Source organism: Lissotriton helveticus, chromosome 9 (assembly GCF_964261635.1).
Source record: "Lissotriton helveticus chromosome 9, aLisHel1.1, whole genome shotgun sequence".
NCBI classification, from domain to species: Eukaryota; Metazoa; Chordata; class Amphibia; order Caudata; family Salamandridae; genus Lissotriton; species Lissotriton helveticus.
The window spans coordinates 617,869,128-617,893,231 of NC_136070.1; positions in this window are offsets into that span (position 1 = coordinate 617,869,128).

Below are 24,104 nucleotides of genomic sequence, written 5' to 3' on the forward strand. Positions count from 1 at the left end.
AGGCCATGCTGCGGCTGCCATTTGCCATCACTGCTGGAGAGACTGCTGCTGCGGCAGTGGTTCTGTCTTGTGTGGCCCCCCATGAGATGCAGATTGGATCCTGCGGAGCGGCTGTGGATGTGCGGACTGGGCAGATTGTCTGCAGCGCCACCGCGGTGCCATCATGGTGGCCCATCGCCCCTTCCTGTGCATTGGCGCATGCGGGGAAAACACCCTGGACCTGGTGGGGCTCCAGACGGGGCCCGGAGCTCTGAAACTGCAGCATTGCCTGGACTACCCCGAATACCACATGGGACTACTCGTCCTACCTGAGGCTGCGGATCCCGCTACTGAGGGAGTGACCACGCAGGGGTGCGCCAGGAGGCCTGAAATGGTGGCGGTAGCTGTCTGCGCCCGGCCTGGATCGACTGCGCTGAAGCAACTGCCTCTCTGTTGAGGTGTTGGCGCCGTCTGTGGCTCTGAGCCTTAGATTAGATTAGATTAGGAATTTATTAAGCGCTCAAGTCACCCTGGGGCATCTCGGTGCTGACTAGAGATTGGACTTCAGCTAAGGAGAACTGGACTAGAACAGACATTAAAAAAGGAAGGCTTTCAGATGTTTCCTAAAAGTGCCATAATTCAGGATGGCTCGCAGGGCTTGTGGGAGCTTGTTCCAGTACCTGGGAGCCAGATAGGAAAAAGCTCTCCCACCTGTCCGGGTGAGACGAATTCGGGGAGCTTGTAATAGACCCAGTGTGGTGGATCTAAGCCTCCTACTGGGGCAGTATTTGATCAGTTTACGTTGTAGGTAGCAAGGACCTTTATCATTAAGAGCTTTATGCGTTAGGCAACAGATTTTGAAAAAGAATCTTTTTTTTTACATTAAGCCAATGCAGTTCTCGAAGCAACGGAGTTGATGGAGAGCCAGCCGGGCGGTTTAAGATCATTCTTGGGGCCGTATTCTGAACAATTTGCAATTTGTCCAGGAGAGTCTCCCCCACTTCTGCCAGCAGGGCATTGCCATAATCTAAATGACTAGTTACCATTGCATGAACTAAGGTCCTGCGATGGGAGGTGGGTGTAAACGGAAGTATTTTCCAAAGAAGTCTGAGCCAGTAAAAACATGTACCGTTCGTAGTCGCAATATGGTCTTTCATAGACAGGGAGCGGTCAATTTTTATTCCTAGGTTCTTTACGGAAAGTTTAGGAGAGGGAGCAGTGCCCAATTGGTCAGGCCACCAATCATCTGACTAGATGTTTGGAGCTTTTCCCATTAACATGATCTCCGTGTTCCCTGGACTCAATTGAAGGTAATTCACCTTCATCATGTCTGAGATCAGCTTCATACCATTGGCGAAGCATATTTTTTCTAGCTCTGGACATTTTCCGATAGTGAACATAAGTTGAGTATCATCTGCGTATGAGATGATTTCAAAACCCACCTGTTCCACATTCTGAGCCAGAGGGGCCATATATATATTAAAGAGGGTAGGACTCAGACAAGAGCCCTGTGGGACCCCCTTCACCAAGGGCATTTTGGCCGAGGAATAGGGACCTAAAGTGACCATTTGTGTTCTCTCCGACAGAAAGTAGCCATTTAAGGCTGTTCCTTTGATACCCCAATCAGATAGTCTCTCCGCTAGCTTAGTGTGAGAGATAGTATCAAAAGCTGCAGAGAGATCTAAAAGAATCAGTATCGCGGAACCGCCCGAGTCAACAGTCTGTCTTAATGAGTCGGTAACTGCTAAGACGGCGGTTTCTGTACTAAAGCCTGGGTGAAAGCCCGACTGTGAGGGATTCAGGATTTCGTTCTGTTCCAAATAGGAGCTAAGTTGTTGGTTTATGATATTTTCCAGCAGTTTCCCCAAGAGAGGTCAAAGGAAAATAGGCCGATAATTACTAAGGATTGCGGGGTCTGCTGTGGTTTCTTAAGAATAGGACAGACCACTGCTTCTTTCCAGGAGGATGGAATTATGCCTGTGGATATGGAGCAGTTGAAAATATCGCAGATTGCTGGTGCGGAGCTCTTGGCTAGGAAAGCCATGATTTTTGGGGGGCATGGATCATTGGGAGACCCTGATTTTCCCAAGGCTAAGCCTTTTTGGACCTCCTCGATGGTGACTAGGTTGAAGCTCTCCAAAGAGAAACTAGGTGTCTTCCGCTTCTCCTCCAGTTCTGCCAAAGTATCAAAGACTGAGGGGTCTATCTGAGGGAAATTATCGTAGATGCTGGATATCTTATCCTGAAAAAACGTGGCTATGGAGTTACATAAATCCAGGGATTCATTTGGGGACTAGCTACAGGCCTTGGGTGATGTAAAGTCTTTGACTATACTGAACAGAGTATTCGAGAAATTGCTCAACTGTTCAATTTGTTTAATAATGTAGCTACGTTTCACTGCTTTTAGATGGTAGTTGGCCAGAGACTGTCTATATAGCAGTCTATTTTGGGGGGCCTTGCTGTCCCGTCAAGATCTTTCTAGTGGTCGGCAGTTTGCTTTTTCAGTCTTTAAGTCTTCTGTATACCAAGGATTTAGGGGTCGCCTATGAACGGGACATTGTTTTTTTGGGATAATCTTGTTAAAGGCAGACTCTAACACAGTCTTAAAAGCCTCTAAATTATTGGGGGCTTCCATCTGATTGTTAACTGACCACGCTGTGCCTTTACTACGCGGGTTTTTCAACGCAAGTCATTACAAAGAATTGAGCTGGGGGGCGCTCTAGGATAGGTAATAGTTTAATTTACTATCCAACACCTTCCCTACTATCCACGGGGACAGGAGTTGGAATAGTAAATTAAACTATTCACTATACAGCACCCCCCAATGCAAGTCGTTGTAACGACTTGAGTTGAAAAACCTGCGTTGTAAAGGCATGCGTAGTAAAAGCATGCATTGTAACAATGTACATCCCTGGTTAAGACCTTGTTGAATGCTTCCATGGTGAATTTACGCCATGGCCTACGCTGAGCCGGTTTATTTGTGACCAGTTTCCTAGTCTTCTTTACAGGAGTCTGGTATATAGAAAAGGTGATCAAAGAATGATCCGTCCATGTAAGGGGGCAGAGAAGCTGCAACTTAGTTGATTATCGTTGGTGAACACTAGGTCTAGCAGATGTCCGGCTTGGTGAACCAGACCTTCCATTTTTTGAGTGAGTCCTATGGCTTCCAAAGCGGAGAAAAGTTTGCTGACCTCTGGATTAGAGGTGTTTTCTCCATGAAAATTAAAATTTCCCAATATGAGGAACTTCCTGGTTGCTAGGGCATGCAAAGCAATTTGTTCGACCAAAAGGTCAGTAAAGTTCAGTTTGGATCCAGGGGGTCGATAGATTAGGGTCCGTACCAACAGTCTCTCGGCAAAAATGTAGCCTTCAAAATACCCAGTTTTACACTTTCACTACTCATTGTGGATAGCCAGTTTACTGTTAGATGATCCTGAAAGGCAATGGCTATGCCACTGCCCGTTTTTCCCTCTCTATGCAGATGGATTAGTTTATAATTATCCGGAATAGCAAGGTTGATCATAGTACGGTTGGTGGAATTCAGCCAGGTTTCTGTTAGGAACACAAAGTAGGTGAGTGAGAGACAATCATGTCCCAAATTTCCAAAGGGTGTTTTGCCAGAGACCTCACATTGCATAATAAATTTTTTAATTCCAGGGATTTGGGAGTGGGTCTCTCCTGTCCACAGGGGGCTCCTCCACCCGGGAGATGGTAGAGAAATTACACTGCCTGCATGTTATTAGTGCTTCTAACACATTCGGGAATCTGTTGGTGCAATTGATGGTGGTTTGACAGTGGTTCCTAGTAGAGTGTAGCCCTCTTTTAGCCCTTAGAGAGTCAGCAGAGTAGGATCTGGTAAAGGAGCTCACCTGCTTTACCTTAGTTTCCTTGCTAGGGGCATAGTCTCAGGCCTCTGGGCTCATCAGGGCACGGACGGGCGCAGACGGGTTTGCCTTTGGCGTGCCTCTGGGGCACCATCGGTGCGCCTGCTGCGCACGTCGGCTGCTCGTACGCGTTGACATCCTCGTTTTAAAGACCCTGAGGAGCCGACAACTAGTGCGCTGAGTCGTATGCCTGCCCAATATGTCTCCCGCTCCTGCGGTGATCCGAGTTCAAGGGCGTATTCCTCAAGCACCTAATCGGCTTGAGTGAAGGAAGGTAAGCGAAGATTGATTTAGCCTTGCCATTGAGTGGCCCAACCTGCGACTGGTTTCTGCTGTGAGGTGCCCTGTTTCTGCCCCCGCACCCTGCTTCCTAGGTGAGAGGGGTGAGACATGAGGCTTGTGGACTTGGGGCTGCTCGACTGGTGGCGTGTGCATTTGGCCGGCCTGTATCATCTGTGGTCGTCCCTCTTCCCAGGTTGTGAGCCTCTCTGTTGCGCCTGGGCTGCTCTGGTGGCGGGCCCTTCCCGGCTCACCGGGGACATCGGAGGGCTGGTCCTGTGCACTCACTGGGAGCTTCTGTGTGCGCGACTGCCGGAGACGCCAGGGCAGTACCCTGAGATTGGTCCTGGGGTGAAGTGACCCTCACTGCCAATTGCCACCCGATTTTCTCCACCTGCCTTCCCCATCAACCCTACCCTTGGTGAAGGCCGGCCCGGTGCGGGCCCCTTCGGTCTGCTACTTCAGCCGCCATAGGCAAAGACAAGCATGGCGCGGCGGCTCTCAAACAGAACACCGTGAATCACTACACCACCTCCCCCGCTGGGAAGGAAGCTGCTGAAGGCCTGTCCTCCGACACGGCGACGCTGCTGGTGGCGATTAATCAGTCTTGGACCGCTCTAGAGGCCCAGATCGGGCCGTTGGCTCTGAGGTGTCGTTTCTCCGCCAGGATCTTCGGAAGGCGGTAGACAAATCACTGAAGCAGAGACAAGGGTCTCCAGTGTGAAAGACACGGTATCTACACTCCAGAGGAAGGTGGACAAACTTGCCATGGTCTCACAGGAGCTGGTGCCGCGGGTCGAGGACGCGGAGGGAAGGGCCCGCCGCAACCCTATCCGCCTGGTGGGTTTTCCGGAGGGCTGCGAGGGGACGTCGATGGATAACTTCCTTTTGGGTTGGCTCAATGCGCTGCTGCCGCCTGAGGACATGTCTTCATGCCTTGTGATCGAGAGGGCCTACTGCACTCTGACCAAGAAGACGCTGTCTGTGGAGCATCCGAGGCCAGTGATCGCCGGGCTCCTCAACTATGCTGATTGGGATGCCATACTTCGGTATGCCAGGCTCCATAAAGACAAAATGACCTTTGAATCGCATCCCATCATAGTCTTTCCTGACTATACCAGGCTGGTCCAGCAGCAGCGCCAGTTCTTCGTGGTGGCCAAGCGACTGCTGCGAGAGTTGAACTTATCCTACGCGCTGCTCTTCCCCAGCCAGATGGAAGTGATCTACAATACCAAGACATTTTTCGCGTGGACAGATGAGAAACGTAACTTCAAGCGTCACTCTCCTCTCCATGTGAATTCGGACTCCTCCTAGGGCTCACACCGGAGCAGTCGGCAAGACAGAGACACGACTAAGAGGCGCCATAGATCCCGTTCTAATTGGCGTTCCCAGGGCCAGGCGGGCCGGAGGACTGAGGTAGCTTTGGGCAAATAGACATATCATATCCTGTTCTTGTTCAATGGATGGTCAAAGTCACTGGTGGTGGCTCCATGCTGGGTCGCTCCAGATCCTGTGGATTGGGATCTCTATCACCAGCCCTGGACTCACAGGGGGTACTCCTTGTTCCTGGAAGTATGGGGTGGGGGTGGGGGGTCTTGGTGGGCGGTTTGGTGTTAGTTCCATGCTTTATGCATCATGCACACAATTCCATGCTCCATTATTCTCACATCGTTTGTCACTATAGATTTTGAGGACTAGGAATTGCCCACACCGCAGGTGATTCTCCATTGGGGGAACTCAACATTCTTGCCTGGAATGTGCAGGGTTTACTGAACAAGGTCAAACGGGGGGCAGTGCTTCATCTAGCAACGTGCTACTCGGCGGACATCCTACTACTACAGGAGATGCATCTTCTGGGAACTAAAGCCCCCTGCCTCCCCTAGATTTGCCACAGTATACCACTCCTGATTTACAAGGGGGGGGGGCCGCGTGGCACAGCAGTTCTTATTCACCATAGAGTACCGCTTCAGGTTACACAGCACTAGTCAGATCCGGGTGACCGTTTCACGGTTATCGCTGGCACCATAGCCGGCAAACAGATCACAATTGGGAGTGTCTACACCCCTCCACCACAAGGTCAGACATTCATAGACAAACTAATTCAGCTATGGGGAGATCTCCCCGGTGGCCTGACGATACTGGGTGGTGACTGGAATGACATTATGAATCCCCTGGATAGGTGGTGGGCTAGGCCGCCCAATGTACCCCCTTCTAGGTCCAAATGGAACATACTGGCACATACACTGGACTGGGCAGACTCATGGCGGGCTTTTTACCCCTCGGAGGCCGGGCTTACATATGCATCGTCAGTCCACCCCACTCTTTCACTCCTGGACTATCTGTTCCTCCCACACAGCTATATACATAGAGTGACACACACATCCATTATGCACCGGGGTCTCTCCGATCATTCGCCGGTCCAACTCAAGCTGTGCCTGCAGACCTGTTGAGCCCCCTGTCGGTTGCACATGACTCCATGGCTGCTCCGTGGTGCCGTATATCAGGAGAATCTACATCGGGCAATTACCGGCTATCTTTGCTTCAATGTCGAAACTTCCCCGTCCCCGGCCACCCTCTGGGAGGCTTTCAAGCCCACGATTAGAGGGGCGGACATAAGCTATCGCTCGGGGGAGAAGCAGCGGTGCTTGGCACAGGTACAGGAACTGGAGCACCGGCAGGTCCTGAAGAACTGGGATTTCAAGTACCCAGCGGCGCCAGGGACACGCCCGAAGTCCTCTGGGTTCCCTTGCCTTGGTATACAGAGACACGGAATACTTCTAGGTGGCGTCAGAGATCAAATTTATTAGCTGCAGCTAGTAGCAGAAATCCCAGCAATACAACACGGTGTACAACTCAAGAAACTGCTCAATTTTCATAGAGCAAGACATCATTATTTATACACATTTTACTCATTATAAATGCACACCCACTGCGACAAATTCTGACCAATAGAATACATTTTACATACATCATCACATTCCAAAAAGCTCACTTTACATCGTTCCAACCCACAGGTTAATTATTAGGACTATCCCAAATTCGATCTTTGCAAGCCGGACAAAACCCATAATTAAAAGCATTCCCCATGAAATGAAAAGTCGTAAGAAAAGAAACAATTTAGATGCTGAGTAGGATAAGACACGTGCAAGGAAACTAAAAGTTAACGATCTCCTGAACATTGATTGCCAATTTCAGACAACGATCAGCTAGTGAAACTGGTTTTACAAAAGGTCGGTTTCAGGTGAAAGGGTAAGTCTCTCTGCAGTACATTCAGAGTCAGAAAAACCCAAGCTAATATATGCACGAACTCAGAAGGCCAGGCCACTTGTTCGTTGGGCCTATTTCACAGGCCTACGTGAGGGCAAAACTAAAATGGAGTCACAAACAAAATGGAGTCGGGTTGGAGAATTACAGAACCTCAGACCCTCCTTTTGCCATTACGTAGGCAATGACCTAAACTCATGTCAATCTGAATCCAGGTCTATATCTATTCTCATCAGGCCATCAAGGTGTTGCTGTAACATCATCCTATTATCCTCTACTTCTCTCGGGACGGGTCTACTCACGCACATTGTAGCACAAAGACTACAAATGGCGGGACCACACTGGAAACAAAGACAACAAGAAAAGAGGATAGCCAAAACCATGCCAAGGAATGTCAAAATCTTCCATCCCCATTTAGACAGTACTTCCCAAACCCATCCCGTCAATGACCAATCTCCTTCGTCCACATGAATAGACTCAGAGATCTTATGTAACCTAGAGATGGCTTGGTACACTGTAGGGGCATTATCTGGCACGTAAATACAACAACTAGATCCAATCAATTTGCATACTCCACCTCTATCTGCAAGTATGACATCTAGAACTACACGGTTCTGCAACGTCAGAAGGCGGTCCGCTTGAAGCTCAGCTGTAACATTACTAAGAGCACCTGCTGTCTCATTAATAGTAGCTTCAACAACGCGGACAAGCTGTCGAATATGCCCACTATTGATCATTGGACCCCAAAAGGGCAGGAAACTCTTGAAGAAATCTCCTGCTTCTTGACCTGCAGTATCTTCCTTATCGAAGACGCCTCTACCATATCTAGTCTTGTGGTAATTCGGAACCGTAGTATATGTAGGGGGAAGCAAAAACGCCACATAACATGTATCTGAGAAATCAGGAGGCAACCATGTATATGCTCTATCGTAACATACAAAATACGTGCCTTTGGCTGGCACAAACGGTGGAGATTTCTGGGACGTATAGACATAGGTGTGATCACACACACTCTTCCCTAGTTGAGCTCTCGGATTTCGACCAGTACCTTGCAAACAAAAATAACCTCGGTGGGGCACGATCCAAATCGGGGGAGACCTTTTTCGTCACTCCTTCTCAGTCAAGCTGGTACTATATCCGGTCAAATTCCAACCAACATAAGCCTGCATTTCATCCTTAGGGATAGCATTATACGCATCAATATCTCTGATCATATCTACTATTCCCTTTATCAAGGCATTATTGCTCGCATTGTCTTTGATGGAACGTATAGGAGATGCTTCATTCGCATAAATAAACATAGTCTGTAAAGCCCACACAGACCCATTAAAAGAAAAAGGCAAAACCAAATATGGCATTCCCTTATCTGTCGTATGCGGCATAAGACCACACACCCAACAATTTGTGGTGTTTATTACTAGCTGATGCTGATGCAACATCTGTATAAATGAGTTATTAACAAATTCTGATCTTCGTGTCTGTTCATGTTCAGGCAATGTATGAAACTCATGTGGGAAAACAGTAGGAAAAGAAAGAGTAGGTTGGGAGGTAGATGCAAGCGTCTGTTGTGTGACATAGAAAACCCAACCCACACAAGCTATCGTAATATTCAAAAGCATTAGAAAACACATTATTAAAAAACATTTGCTACGAACCAATATACACATTCAGACTTTAGAATCCACTTTCCTAACACTCTGGTCAGACTCAGAAAACTCCATCCTCTAACGTGCTGCTCACGGTCGTTACCTTCTTCACTTAAGTGTGCGCCAAGATCGCACTAACGACCCTGGACCACAGACCTTGTGTCAATACGTGGTTCACCCCTTAAGAACTTCCTACGTTGACACTGCAGCGGAGTCCGGATGGTGACTCAAAAAAGGAAAAAGCAAAAAAGTTTCTTGATCTGACAAGGTGTAAATTAGCTATTTTAAAAAATTCCAACTTCACATTTATTTGTCCATATGTGCAAGCTTTCTTGGTCTGAAATCGTAGCGTTCTTTATCAGGCACAGTCTGATCCTTAAAGAGGAGTTCCGGATTGGTGGTATCAATCTTCAGATGAGGAGGCACAGCAGCTTGCAGAACATCATCATCCTCGCGTTCTGACCGAGTCCATGTCAAATGAGCATCGCTAAAAGGAAGAAATCTAGGGACTCGCTCACATTCGGAATCAGCTATACCATCCCTCACCCACTGATCATACGGTAAAGGCGGTAAACAGTCATAATATCGATTCCAAAATATAGAATGGACATAATATCGAAGTAAAAATATAGAATGGACAAAATATCGAATGGACACAATATAGTGGTTAAAAATATCGAATTTAAGGTAAGTAATATCGATTTTCAAAATATAGAAGTCAAAATATCGAAGTATACAATATAGGCATTAAATATATCGATTTTTTAATAATATCAATTTTTTTAAAGTGTTTTGTATGTTAGTATATGTGTGAAAAGTGTATATTAATTTTCGTAATGTAAGTTTAATGTATTTTAAGTAATGAATTTTATGTTATTTAATTTTTGCGTAATTTAATTCTGTAGCGGGTTGTGGGTTTATAGGGGAATAGGGTGGGAAGTAATTTAATTATATTAAATTAAATATTAATTTTTAGCAATTATTAATATTTTTTAATTAAATTTTGCTTTCTAGTTCTGTAGCGGGTTGTGGGTTTATAGGGGAATAGGGTGGGAAGTAATTTAATTGTAATTAATTAAATATTTTTATTTATTTATTGGTATTCGTTTTGAATGTATTGTTATTTTTTAATTGGTAATTAATTTTTATTAATTGCCAATTAATTTGTATTAGTTGATTAATTGTTAATTATGTTAATTTTCTAAATTTATTTTCTGTAGCGGGTTGTGGGTTTATAGGGGAATAGGGTGGGAATTAATTTAATTGTAATTAAGTAAATAATTTTTTTCATTTATTGGTATTGATTTTAAATGTATTGTTAATTAATTTCTAATTGGTAATTAATTTCTATTAATTGGCAATTAATTTTTTTAATTGGTAATTATTTTGTATTAATTAAATATTTGATAATTATGATTATTGTATTAATGTATTTTCTGTAGTGGGATGTGGGTTTATAGGGGAATAGGGTGGGAAGCAATGTAATTGTAATTAATTACATAGTAAAAATACTTTTTGTGTATTGATAATTAATTTACTGTTAATTTTTAATTGGTATTAATTTTTATTATTAATTAGTTTTTGTTATTGAAAATTAATTCGTTGTTAAATAATTATGAATAGGTTATTAATTTTTAATAACTAATATGTAGTTGTATTTCTAATTAATTATTACATAATATTAAATTGGTTATTAATTTCAATTAATGTTTTATTGGTATTGATATTTAATTAATTTTTAATAATATATTAAATCATTACTTTCCCTACTGTTAAACTCACTGGAGTGGGAATAGTATTTTTCACCCTCCCGCTATCCAACGCTTTCCCTACTGTTGCACTCTCCAGAATGGGAATTGTATTTTTTACCCCTACGCTATCCAACGCTTTCCCTACTGTTGCACTCTCTGGAGTGGGAATAGTAATTGTTACCCCTATGCTATCCAAACCTTTCCCTACTGTTGCACTATCTGGAGTGGGAATAGTATTTTTTACCCCTACGCTATCCAACGCTTTCCCTACTGTTGCACTCACTGGAGTGGAAATAGTATTTTTTACCCCTACGCTATCCAACGCTTTCCCTACTGTTGCACTCACTGGAGTGGTAATATTAAATGTTACCCTCCTGCTATCCTACGGTAAAATATTGTAAATTTTTTATTAATAACTTAAATTAATTATATCTTAATTTTAAGGTTATTTGAGTATTTTTAAGTATGTTTTAGTTAATTATATTTATTATTTCATTAATTTTAAATTACTTTTAAGACATTTAAAAAAATGCGATTTTTTGACTGACTATATTTTTTACAGACTATATTTTGGATTCGATATTTTTGTACTTACCTGTTTGTATATAGGAATTCGATATTTTGGCATTCTATATTTTGGTGACTATATTTTGGTAAGTCTATATTTTGTCATTCTATATTATGTCAGTGATCCGGTAAAGGCAAAGGAACTTTTTTCATATGGGTGGCATGCACCCAATTCTTTTTACCAGCTACTCTAACAGCAGTTCTAGTGACCAGCAATACCAAATAGGGACCAGTCCATCTCGGTTCTAAGTTCTTGGTGCGCTGAAAATTCTTGATCAAAATATATTGGCCAGGTTCGATGGAGTGTCCGGGATCTGTAGTAGCTGTCGGTAAACTGTCATAGACCTGTTGGTGGAGAACACGTAATTTAGCAGTCAAGTCATGTAAGTAATCCACCAACATAGGGTACTCAAGGTCACTGTATTTTTTAGGACAAGGCACACCCCAAACATTCGCTGGACGACCAAAAACTATTTCGTATGGGCTAAGTCCCACACGAGAATGCACTGTCGTCCTTGTTGACAAAAGAGCCAACGGCAAGGCCTCCGGCCATGTAAGACCAGTGCTCGCTTGTACCTTGGCTAATTTCAGCTTAAGCGTACCATTGTAACATTCAACAAGTCCAGCTGACTGGGGGTGATTCGCTGCATGGAACTTCTGACTAATCGCCAAACCCATACACACTTTCTTCATGATCTGACCCACAAATTCACTCCCATTGTCCGACCATACAATTCTCGGCAAACCATACCTCGGGAAATACTCCTTGAGCAAAACCTTGGCTATAGACAAGGCAGTATTATCCTTTAGGGGGTAGGCCTCTATCCATCTGGAAAAGGCACAAACAACCACAAGTACATACTTCAAGTTATTACATCTCTCCATGTGAATGTAATCTAGCTGTATCACCTCAAATGGATACGTTGGAGGAGCAAAATGACCAGCTGGAGTTGGAGTTCCCTTTCCAGGATTATACATCAAGCAAATCATACAGTGCTTCACCACATTCTCAGCACATTTAGGAATTCCAGCATTCTGCCATACTGGAGCCAACAACTTACATATTCCTTTTGAGCTAATGTGAGCCATTCCATGAGCCATAGTAACCACTGGGAGCACATACGCATCAGGCAACAACCATCGCTGGTGCTCCGACAACTCAACCCAACAACCTGTCACATCCAACATTCCCGTACTCTCTCTCGACGTACTCAATTCTTTCTCCGTAGCTTCAGCCTGAATCAACTTCACACTTTCTAATGTGCCTTCACACATTCCTCCAGCCATAACCCAATTAGCAGGGCCTGCAACATACATACGGCTCATCATGTCTTTCGCCGTTTCCTTTGCAACTTCATCCGCAAACGCATTCCCTCGACCAACATCGTCCACAACTTTCTTATGCGCACTACACTTCACAATTGCAATCTGCTTTGGGAGAGTAAGAGATTCCAAAAGTTCATTCACTAACTGCCCATGCTGAATGTTTGTGCCATGGGAGGTAAGGAATCCTCTTTCTCTCCACAAACGTCCAAAACTATGGGCAACACCAAACGCATACTGGCTATCAGTATAAACATTCACTCGCTTTCCCTCTGACAATACACACGCTCTCGTCAACGCTATCAACTCTGCTGCTTGAGCTGAATTCTGTGTCACACGTGCCGTCTCAACAACTGTATGCAAAGTTGTGACAGCATATGCTGCAGTCGTTTCACCATTCGGAAGCTTAAAACACGAACCATCTACCCATAAGGTACCATGGACATTCTCCAGAGGAGTATCTTTTAGGTCAATCCTAGCTTTCGTTTCTTCCTCTGTACGAAGAAAACAATCATGCTGTTCTTGAGCATCCGTCTCTGTAGAGATCGGCAACAACGTAGCTGGATTCAACACATTACATCTTCTAATGTGAACTTGGCTAGCCAAAAGAGTCAACTCATAACCTGACAGACGTGCACTAGTAAGGTGCTGTGTCTTGGTCCTGTTCATTAAGGTATCCACTGCATGTGGGACCATCACAATCAACTTATTATCCAATACCAAACCAGCAGACTGTCGGATAGAAACAGCCGCTGCCGCTGTAGCTCTCAAACAACTCGGCAACGCCTTAGCTACCGGATCTAATGTCGCTGAAAAATACGCGCATGGACGTTGTTTGTCGCCGAACTGTTGAACCAACACTGACAACGCACAACCTTCTCTCTCGTGTACATACAATGTAAAAGGTTTACTGTAGTCCAGGGTACCCAACACCGGAGCAGAACACAATGCATCATGTAATTCAGAAAAACTTTTCTGACATTCGTCAGACCAAGGAAGAGGATACGGAGTATCTTTAAGAGTCTATGCCAACAGAGGTTTCGCCAACAGAGAGAAATTTGGAATCCACTGACGACAATACGAAGTGATACCTAAGAAAGCACGCACTTCTCTCTGTGTGGATGGTACAGTCATTTGAGCAATCGCTTGAATTCGTTCTGGGGTCAACCTTCTTCCCTCCTTCGACAAGAGATGACCTAAGTAGGTTACTTCTTGGCGACAATACTGTAACTTTGAAGGTGACACTTTATGATGAAGGTCAGACAAATATCGTAACAAAGAAAGAGTAGCCTTTTTACAGATCTCTTCGTCATCAGCAGTAATCAGTAGATCATCAACATACTGAATAAGAGTAGCACCAGAAGGCAATACAAAACCATCAAGCTGAGTTTTCAACGCCTGACTATAGATGGAGGGACTTTCACAATAACCTTGAGGAGCTCTCTTAAACCGGAAGCTTGCTCCTCCTAAAGAGAATCCAAAAATATCTCTACTCTCCTCAGCAATCGGAATGCTAAAGAAAGCATTCTTCAAGTCGATAACAGAAAACCAAGCTGCCAAAGCAGGAATCAGAGTCAACAAAGCAGTGATATCGGGAACAACAGGAAACTGTGGCACCACAATCTTGTTGACCTCTCGGAGGTCGAAGGTCGATCACAAACCGGTACACAGGTGGCTGAGAAGCATCAGTACGCTTAAGGACAGGCAAAACAGGACTATTACCCACGTTACCTCTCGTTTCTTCAACCACAGCCTTCTCAATCAAATCATAAATGATCGCCAAAAGAGCTCTCTCGCCATCACTTGAGATTTTATATTGGGGAATACGAGGTAGCCTAGCATTCGATTTGAGGGTGACAACATAAGGTGGAATCTGCAAAAGACCAACATCATTAGGACCTGTAGCCCAAAGTGTATCAGGAAGAGAACGCAATTCCAGTGGAAGACAATCTTTAGACACATACATCGGAGAAATCACTTTCTTACCTAGGAGAACAATGTAATGTCGCATACAATCTTTTCAGCAAGTCCAAACCCAAAAGATTCTCATTACAACCAGTCGTCAAAATAAGAGGAGCTTCCAATTTACAAGGGCCAATAGAAAGGGGCAAAGGATTAGAAATCGGGTTACAAACTGGGGCGCCTGAAAATCCTACGGAAACATCGGTCAAGCCAGACAAAGGTGCGGCAGGGAGTTTAGAATGCATAATAGAACTCTTTGTCACACCAGTATCCAAAAGAAAAGGTTCTGCCACACCTGATGTAATCACTTCAACATAAGGTCCACTCTGATCTACTGGAACTGACACTACTCCCTCTCTTTGCCCATGGCTGTCCTAACTATCATTATAACCAGCACTCTCACCTTCAACACAGTAATCCTCAACATAGTACTGGGTAGACTGACCGCTCGGAACATTCCGTCTGTCAAAATAATTGGCAGAATTCTGAAGGGAAGAGGAACGCTCATTCTGGGGTAACACACCACGTCCCCTACCCCTAGGAGCTTGCTGGAAACCACCACGACCTCTCTGACCAAATATGCCATTCGCACGCTGCAACAAAGCCGGGCAACTATTCTTGAAATGACCTTCCTCTCTGCAATAGGCACACTGATTAGGACCAGGAAAGAATCGCGGAGCATAAGGCTCAGGCCTCTGTAACAATCTCTGAAACTGTGGAGGTTGCTGAAACTGAGGCTGATTCGTACGAGGCGGATAAGCTTTCGTCTTTAGATCTTTAGTTTTCTTCTCTACTTTATCCTTCTCATCTTTATCTCTATTCTCATAATATTGTGCAGTAGCCAATATCTGGGCCAAAGAAGAAACAGCCCATGAACTCTCAGAGTCTTTTAACTTATTACAAAGGTCGGGAAGCAAGTTAAACAAATTTGTCCACAAATAATCTTTGCCCACCTTCCGTACTCATGTCCTGACCACTATGATAGATAAACGTCTCTTCAAACCTAGTGAAGAAATCAGACACGCTCTCGTCTTTCTTCTGCTTGCATGCTGCTAACTTATCCCAATTCACTCGTAACGCAGGCATCATCGTCTTCATCAAATTAATATTTCTACCTGGCAATTCTGAAACTAAAGGTTCAGGTTTAGCACCTCCCTCTTGTCTACCATCTGCAGCAGCAATATTCGCCCAAGTATCTCCTAACTCTTGCGCATGATTCTCATGATGAATCTTCGCCCACAAAGGTTGTGGGACTACATTAACCATCAACATATCAATGTCAGCTAAATTCATAATACACGCATCTACTGTCTGGGACAACTCTTTGTAATAACCAGCAGGATTCTTACGAGGATCAGGTAAGGTCTGCTTAAGAGCTAAGACCTCTGCTCTTTTCCAAGGAACATGTACCCATACTCGCTGAAAATGAGCCGGAGCGGCAACAATACCCTGATTTACATTAGCCTGAACTGCTTCCTTCAATACAGGAGGAACTTCTATCATAGGATACTGTCTCACTTTTCTTCTAACAGAGGGATCAGGTTCGTACAATGTCTAAGGCGGAAGTCTAGATCTGAAAGCAAGTATCGTCTCTACGGCATCTGTAACATCAGATTCCACTATCGTCCCTTTAGAAAAATCTGACTGAACATCAAGTAGTTCCTGCGGGATCAAGCCAAAATCATTATCTTCCCATTCCTGACGCAGAAACATACACATCACATCAAAAACATACCTTTGCTTAGGCGGTTCCCACTGAAAGAAAACATCCATAACTGCTGCCAAACTATACCTGGAAGCATTTAAAACCCATCTACGAGCCAATAGATCCAACACTGTCCACTCCTCGGAACCAGGAAGCTGACTACCACTCTGCTTTCGTTCTGAAACAGGGGTCATATTCAGTGACCCAAAGAGTGGAGACAAAAGACTAGCAACAGTCTCAGTCATTCGTTTTCAAGCAGAAGGAGAAGAAGCAGACATAAGAACAGGAGACAAAGTAGTCTGAGGAGTAGGAGTCATAGGAACAGAAGTAAGAGAAGACGGAGACAAGGCAGTGTAAGGCAAAGGAGTTTGAGGCAAAGCTGGTAGCAAAGCTGGCGGCCCTAGAGGGGGCTGCACCATAGGAGGGAGAACCATCTGTGGAGCAACGGGTAGCTGAACAACAGCAGGGGGCTGAACAGCAAGGGGTCCAACAACCGGAGGTAATGGAGGTGCAGTAGCGCCCTGCACATAAGGGGGTGGCAATCTCAGTAAATGAGACATCAAAGGATCTTTTTCAGGGTCTTCAGTCACTTTTGGAGGAGAAGATGGCAAGGCCGGATAACATTTATCTATGGCCATGCAACGCTGTCTATCTAAAACTTCACACACTCGATCTTCCTCATCTGACTTAAACTGCCTAGCAGCTTGTAGTTCTGACATATTCTTATCTTTCCTATCTCTCTTTGCTTGCTTAATTTCTCGCTGTTTGGCTTCCTTTCGCCAAAGGCGGAAAGAGTCAAACATTGCCGGCCGGGCTTTCTTCCTAAATAGCCTAACTTCTAGATTGTCTAAAATCTCTGTTTCAAAACTACCATGTGGGGGCCATTGCAAAACACCATCTTTTTTTGTGTAGCGGACCCATACTTCGTAGTAATAGGGCCCACTCCGTGTTTAGAATAGAGCTCATAAGTCGGAGTTCCAACTGGAGGTACCGGACATGAATCCTCCAATCTGGAATCCCTGTTACAACCACAAACAAACCAATTACCAAATATACCAAGACCAGGCATCTTGCTCACTAGTCTGGTTTCAAACTTCAAAGGGAATCAAAAAAATGATACACTCGTAAATATACAAGCCCTTCGGCTTTGGGTACTGCAGCAACCAAATCAAAACCAAGGAACCAAACAAAGTCGTGGGAGCGACCCACTTTATACTTAACTAAATATCTGTCACGCCACCAGAAGACCGTCTATCGTCTTGCTTTACAAACATCAATCGGAGGGTCCAAGACAAGGCGCAGTCAGGGCAGCAGTCCTTCGTAGCCGTTGGAAAGCGAGAAGCCGCGCAGAAAAGACTTTCGGTCCACGTCGACATGCAGGGGTCGATGAAGTGGGGGCCCTCCTCCAGAGTTTCCTCACGTGGCTCCTCGCAATCTTCGGGCTTGGACCGGTACCACTGAAGTCGCCCGACGTTGGGCGCCAACTGAAGAACTGGGATTTCAAGTACCCAGCGGTGCCAGGGACACGCCCGAAGTCCTCTGGGTTCCCTTGCCTTGGTATATAGAGACACGGAATACTTCTAGGTGGCGTCAGAGATCAAATTTATTAGCTGCAGCTAGTAGCAGAAATCCCAGCAATACAACACGGTGTACAACTAAAAAAACTGCTCAATTTTCATAGAGCAAGACATCATTATTTATACACATTTTACTCATTATAAATGCACACCCACTGCGACAAATTCTGACCAATAGAATACATTATACATACATCATCACATTCTAAAAAGCTCACTTTACATCGTTCCAACCCACAGGTTAATTATTAGGACTATCCCAAATTCGATCTTTGCAAGCCAGCCAAAACCCATAATTAAAAGCATTCCCCATGAAATGAAAAGTCGTAAGATAAGAAACAATTTAGATGCTGAGTAGGATAAGACATGTGCAAGGAAACTAAAAGTTAACGATCTCCTGAACATTGATTGCCAATTTCAGACAACGATCAGCTAGTGAAACTGGTTTTGCAAAAGGTCGGTTTCAGGTGAAAGGGTCAGTCTCTCTGCAGTTCATTCAGAGTCAGAAAAACCCAAGCTAATATATGCACGAACTCAGAAGGCCAGGCCACTTGTTCGTTGGGCCTATTTCACAGGCCTACGTGAGGGCAAAACTAAAATGGAGTCACAAACAAAATGGAGTCAGGTTTGAGAATTACAGAACCTCAGTCCAACTGCAATCCCAAATGGTGGAGGGTTCTGACTCCAGCACCCATCGGAATCTGCTGCATGTTCTGCAGCAGCTTCATCAGCTGCATACAGATAGCTCTAAAGAGTCCTGGTTGGCAACCCAATATAGGATTTATCAATGGGGCGACAAGTCCAGCCAGATGCTCCACAGGCTCTGCCAGGCCAGAACATCCCTGATGCAGGTTCCCCTATTGAGGTCCTCGGACGGCGACATGTGCGCCTCCCCTGAGGCTGTGGTTCAGGCCATTGCCAATTTCTACCTGGAAGGAGCCTGCAGGTCAGGCTCCTTCCAGACCTGCAGTTTTCTTTTTGCGGCTCTGCCTTTGCGGACAGTCCTATACAAATTAGGTCTATGAATTTCCCCAGCCGTGCTACTGTTTGACTTGCTGTGGACGAAAAACACAAGTCCGAAATTTCGCAGCATCGGTTGAGGCCCTGAGCTCTGCAGATTGGAATGACCAAGCAATGCCTCTCACTGGCTAACTTTGGGCAGCAACACAACAAATGATACCAGGATTCCTGATGATAATCACAAAGTCTGCATGCTACTGATTTATCCACACGGGACCAGCTTTGATTCAACTCCACTATGGGTAATGCCAGGAGCCTCATGCAAGTGATCTTTTTTCGAGTTTGAACGGATAGGGCTTGCTCAAGATAGGGCTGTGCTTTTCCCACTTTATAAGAGGCATCCAGTGAGGAGAGATTTGGGTGATGATGCAGACTAGCGAGATCTCTTGCGAATGATATTTGCTTTACCTGTCGGTTCACTGCTCTTTTCCATGCTGGAATTGAAATATTCGTATTGGCCAGGTTTTGCACCTCTATTTCCAGCAGTTGATTGGCTACTGCCAGTTGCGCCTGCCATGGGAATCCGCTTTCTTCAAAAATTGTTTTAATTTGCGATTTCAATGCTGTTGCTGGGGCTCGCAAGGTGCTAATGTAATATTTTATTGTGTCTCCCAGGCAAGAAATGTCGGGGCGAGAGAGCCCCAGCTCCAGCCTTACTCTGGCTCTCCTGGCCTGTCGTGGGATGCCCAGCCCTTTCTTATATGCGGCAATTTGAAAACTCATATAAAAGTTGGTAAGGGCTCCGGGGAAGATTAAATGGCCATAATTAACTGAGGGCACTATTTTTGCTTTTAAGACTTTCAAGATAGGTTCCGTGGATGGACTGTAAAATTTTCGATTGAGGTTTCCCAGACTGCAGATGATTCCTGCCCCTTTACTTCTTAGATGCTTCAAATGAGCTGTTGTCTTTGCCCCCTCCGTTAGCCTGAGGCCCAGGTAGTTATAATTTTTGCAAGATCTAATTTGCTGGTCACCCAGGCGCCATTGGGCTATATGCTTGCGATGGTACTTCCCAAAGATAAGAATCTTAGTCTTCTCCTGGTTTACCAATAAATGATTCTTTTGATTAAACCTGTATAGCGCATCTAGGACTTTCTGTAAGCCTATCCTGGTATGATCCAAAATTACAAGGTCGTCAGCGTACTGAAGGATTTGGAGCCGCACATTCCCCAGCTTTGGAATGACTAAGTTTGCCCCCTCCAATGCTTGACCTAGGTCGGATCTATAGATGTTGAACAGGAGCGGTGCAAGTACACACCCTTGTTTAAGGCCGTTATTTGTTAGGACCTTGTTGGTCAGCGACATTTGACTGGTCTTAATCCGTACCCAGGTCCCATCGTGTAGAGACCTTATTGCCTTTAACAGCTTTTCGGGGATGCCCCAAGTGGTGAGTTTACTTCATAATATGCCACGGTCTACTCGATCGAATGCTGCGCTGTAGTCCACAAAACAGCAAAACAGAGGAGGTTGAGTGGGCTGAGTCGCACGTCTGGACAAGTATCCCAGTGCTATGATGTTATCTACTGTGGAACATTGTGGTCTGAATCCAGTTTGAAAAAATGGAAGGATGTTGTGCTCCTCCGCCCAGCTTTCTAATTCCTTCAACAGCACTCTAGCATATGCCTTTGCTTCGATGTCTAGCAAGGCCACAAGCCTTTAGTTTTCAGGTTTTGTGTGGTCTCCTTTTTTGTATATGGGGCAGAGTATTGAGGCCGTTTCAAAGGCATGCTTAAAGAGTGGGGTTAGCTGGTCTGTCCAGAATCAGTATGCCTCTTTGAACACAGCCGCTGGGACTCTGTTTCTTGATCAAGTTGATTATCTCTCTTGTATTTATGAACAAGCACTTGTCCTCATCTTCATTGTCTAATGGATTTTGTTGTTCTTGCGAGACTCTCATTACCTGCTCTGTTGTATACAATTGTTTTGCGTACTTGACCCACTCCGTAGCTGCCACGCCGTTTTCTTTGCTTTGGTCGGTGTGGCTTAATTGTCTGATGTGTCTCCAGAATCGGACGTGGCCATTTTCTTTGAGCATATTAAATATTTTCAGCCACTCTGTCTCCATTTTTTTTGTTCGGATTTCCCATATTTTTTTCCTGTGTTCACTTCGTAGGGCTTTTAATTCCGCACTGAGATGATTTGTCACTCCTTTTCTTCTCGCCTTCAATGCTTTAGAGAGGCTCCGTTTGGTTTGCTCTAAGTCCATGGGGTTTGGCTGTAATAGGTGGTTTTGCGGGTGAAGGCCTTGAGTTTTCGGGTTCCCCCTGACCTGTCCTAGGACCGATTTTAATTCCAGAAGAAGATCCTTCCAGTGCTCCATGGGAGGAGCCATTGTTTGGCACTGCTCTTTATGGATAACCCACTCCATGAGCACTGGACTTGATTTTATGGTCCACTTTATTCTATTCAGTACTCTGTGGTGCTCTTCCTCAGTTGAGGTGCCCAAAGTTCCTGGGTGTTTTGCGGTTTTCCCATTTATATCAAAAGTGACCCTAAGTGGATTGTGATCGCTTTCTTCCCTGTCTCCCACCTCAAAGTCCTTGAAATATGTTACAAGTTTCTTTACGATAAAAATATAATCGATTGTTGACTTGTTCTTGAAGGTGGGCAAGGGACGCCATTGAGGGTCCACTGCTTTCATGGAAGCGTGGGTGGAGACCATGTTATGCTCAAACAGCAGCTGATTTAGAGGCACCAATTCTGTTATGCTTGAAGTGTTCCTCGTATCATCTCCTAGCCCCTGAAGTTCATATCCCCTGCGATGATTGGAAAATGAGAGGCATATTTGTTTATCAGATGGTCCATTTTTTTGGATAATAATTTTATTGCTTGCTTTTTTTGCCTTGTGGCGGGATTTATGTAACAATTGATTATCAACAAACGAATTGCGTTATTGTTACTTTTGAGACCGGAGATCAAGACTGCTTGGAGATTCGCAGAGTTGGTTTCTATTAAGTTTACCTCTATTTTACGGTTATGGTTAATGTAGATTGAAAGCCCACCTGCTGCTCTCCCGGAGATATTACTTTTTATTGCTGCAGGGTGAATCTCGTAATACCCTGAGAGAATTAGAGGTTCAGTAGCCCATGTCTCTTGTAGACAAAGTATGTCGTTTTCTCGAAGGTACTAGCTTGCTGCTTTACATTTAAGCATTCTTTTTAACCCTGCGACATTCCATGATAAGATAGACAGGAGAGTATTATTCCCCCATTTTTGGTTCTTATTCCAGTGGCTGGCTTCCTTGTTTTTATTAGGTATGCCGTCGAGGGCTCATGTCTCCCGAACCCATCAACATGTTTTGCCTTGCGATGTGATTTGGTTCCATATGGAACACTGCCATTTGCTCTGCTGAGCTTATTATCTTTTAGGCGTTGTAAAGTCTCGGGTCGATGGCCGCACTTTTCCCTGTTTGTTTGACTGCCGTCCCCTTTAACACTGAGTAAACCTCCTTTATTGGGGAGTTTAATGCTAAAACATGTGGATATTTCTCAGGTATGGGAAATGCTATATCAATTCCCCAGGTGGCCATCATTGCTATTTCATCAGTTGTAAGCCCCACTTGAGCGTGTCGGCTCAATCCAATTGAGGTTGATTCTCCATGAGAGTCGCTAGTTAGACTTAAGAATTTAACCCAGACTAAATTGTTTGATTGTATTTCCGTAAGAGATGGTATGTGCTTGAAAAACCTGAGTAAATTGCCCCTGTTTAAAATGTCATGGTTGCCTTTGATGTAATATCTGGGGTTTAGAATCACCTCCTATCTTGTTTTACTGGTTTGATTTGCTTTGCCCTGATCATTTAGTTCTCCTTCGCTGCTGCTTCCTTTGCGTCTAATGCCATGGGTCCATTGGCCTAAGACCGACTGCTGGGCCAAACTTTGAGATGGCTGTTCCACTTGGTCGCTCATTTTCTGCCCCCCAGGGGCGAGGAGTCCCTTAGTTGTACTAGCCCCAATCTCGGGTGCTTGATCCTTACGTGCTCCCCCTGGTTTTCTATTCTCTCTCATTTTGTTGTTTAATTCCGGGAATGGTTGGGCTCTAATTACCGTGCCGATTGGGCTTTGAACACCCTCTGTATAGGGGGTTGGCTGTTTGTAACTATCCTTCAGATCTGTCTTCCCCGGGGGGGGTGAGGCTGTGCCTAATGTGTCATGGTTTGCCAGGCTGCGCCTACGGACTACAACTCCCAGGAGGCTGTGGAGTAGGAGGAGTCAAAGGTATATAGGCTTCTGGGATGCAGGCGTTAGTTGTACGTGATTCCCTTTGGAACTGTTCCTGATTGCCTTGTTCTGACTTGGTGTCTTGGATTCTACCTGGTTTAAGCGTCCTCGGCTGAGGCGCTGGACATTTGCTCGGAGAGGGCGGCTGCTCTCTGTCGGGTCCTGGATTATTTTCAGAGTCCCTTTCCGTCTGCGGCTGCGGCGGACATTGCCGGTGAGCGTTCTCGGCTGAGACGCTCTGTGTTGGTTCACTAAGGAGGGACGGCTGTCTCTCTTCCTTCCAGCACGCACTTTGCTGTTTTTCCGCCTGCGGCTGCGGCGGATAATTCCTGTGAGCGTTCTCGGCTGAGACGCTCAGTTTTCTCACTCGGAAGAAGGGCGGCTGCCTTTCTTCAAGAAGCAAACTTACTTTGGATCTTTCCGCCTGTGGATGCGGCGGCCCATGCCAGCGAGCGTTCTCGGCTGAGACGCTCTGTGTTGGTTCACTAAGGAGGGACGGCTGTCTCTCTTCCTTCCAGCACGCACTTTGCTGTTTTTCCGCCTGCGGCTGCGGCGGATAATTCCTGTGAGCGTTCTCGGCTGAGACGCTCAGTTTTCTCACTCGGAAGAAGGGCGGCTGCCTTTCTTCAAGAAGCAAACTTACTTTGGATCTTTCCGCCTGTGGATGCGGCGGCCCATGCCAGCAAGCGTTCTCGGCTGAGACGTTGCCTCATCTACATAGAAGCGGGCGGCTTCTTCTCTTTTCCTAACCTCCCAGTGAGAGAGATAAGTACCTTTGCTAACTTTTTGTTTGCTGATCTGTTCTTAACCAGAATCTGGAACTTTTGCTTGGAACATTGTAGTTCTGGTTATGGGCCTTCTGACTTTGTTTGCTTTGGAACATTGGAACTTATGAGTTGTCATTCATCTTTTGGATACTTACTGTCAG